A 1,285-nucleotide genomic window follows, 5' to 3' on the forward strand; every position below is an offset into this window, starting at 1 on the left:
TTGTTTCAGTACTTGCATATACTGCTCATTGCTCATTTTTATACTGAGAAGTCAATACTTACATTATCGACCTGTAAGAACTCTTTTAATATTAAAGAAAATTAACCCTTTGCCTGACCATCTGTTACAACCTTCCATCTGGCTTGTCTTTTTTTTTTTTAATATAATTTTGTTTATTTAGTCTTATTTAGACATCTTAAATGCTAGTAATCCTCCCTTCTGTTCTTTTATATAATGAACAATTTTTCCCATTTCAACGTTCTTTTCCCGTACCGTATTAGCCCACTTCTGCTGCTTATAACAGAAATACCTGAAGCTGGGTAATTTCTAAAGAAACAATATTTATTGCTTATGGTTTCAGAGGCTGGGAAGTCCAAAACCCAAGAAACGCATCAGGTGATGTGTTATTGGTGGTGACCACAGCAACTCAGGGTATCACATGGTGAATACAGAGGAGCAGAGAGAGCAAACTAACTCCTCATTACGTCTCCCCCTAAATCCCTCAGACCCATGCCCACGACCACCATTAAACCGTCAATGGATTAATCCATTCACTAGGGTCTGGTCATCACAATCTACTTTCAATTACTGTGATAGGATTCCCTACCCTCTTAAGACTGTCACAGTGGGGATTAAGGTCTGGGGGGACATTCAATCCACAGCATATATAAATACAATTTTAATCTTTATAATTTAAATTTTACATTTATTTTATTAAATTGATTGGGAATTAAGTTTTGCATGAAGTAAAATAAGATTTTACTTGATTTTTTCCAAACAGCTATATTTCCCTCAACAATTTAGTGAATAATTTCCTTCCTTGTTATTTTGTGATGTTTAATCAGTCATATAATAAATGTGTGTGTTTGAGAGAGAGAAACCCTCTCATCTAATTCTGTTGATACCACGAGTTAATTGGTAAATCAGATAAGCTGATTAAAATGTGATAAGAAATAGTTCTTATCCTCTTTGAATATTTTACTGTATAAGTTTAACTTATTTGTCAATCTTTCCATGTGATTCCGAGGACTTTTTGAATATACATCATTGATTACAATTCTCAATTCTTTTTCTTTGTGTAAACTAAACCCATATTGCATAATTTCTATTTTCTGGATTTTGTTAAAGTGGAGAGAGAACTTACAAAAGCAAATCAAGATCAGAGTCCTTGTATATAATTTATATATTAAGTTTTTTATTTCTAATGACTTGGTTTGGCCTAGTCTTTCTATAGTGTTCAACATAGTTTTCAGTAAGTCAACAACTCCTCTTGCATAATGTTAAC

This window comes from Galeopterus variegatus, unplaced genomic scaffold (genome assembly GCF_000696425.1).
Source record: "Galeopterus variegatus unplaced genomic scaffold, G_variegatus-3.0.2 Scaffold2791, whole genome shotgun sequence".
Classification (NCBI taxonomy): Eukaryota; Metazoa; Chordata; class Mammalia; order Dermoptera; family Cynocephalidae; genus Galeopterus; species Galeopterus variegatus.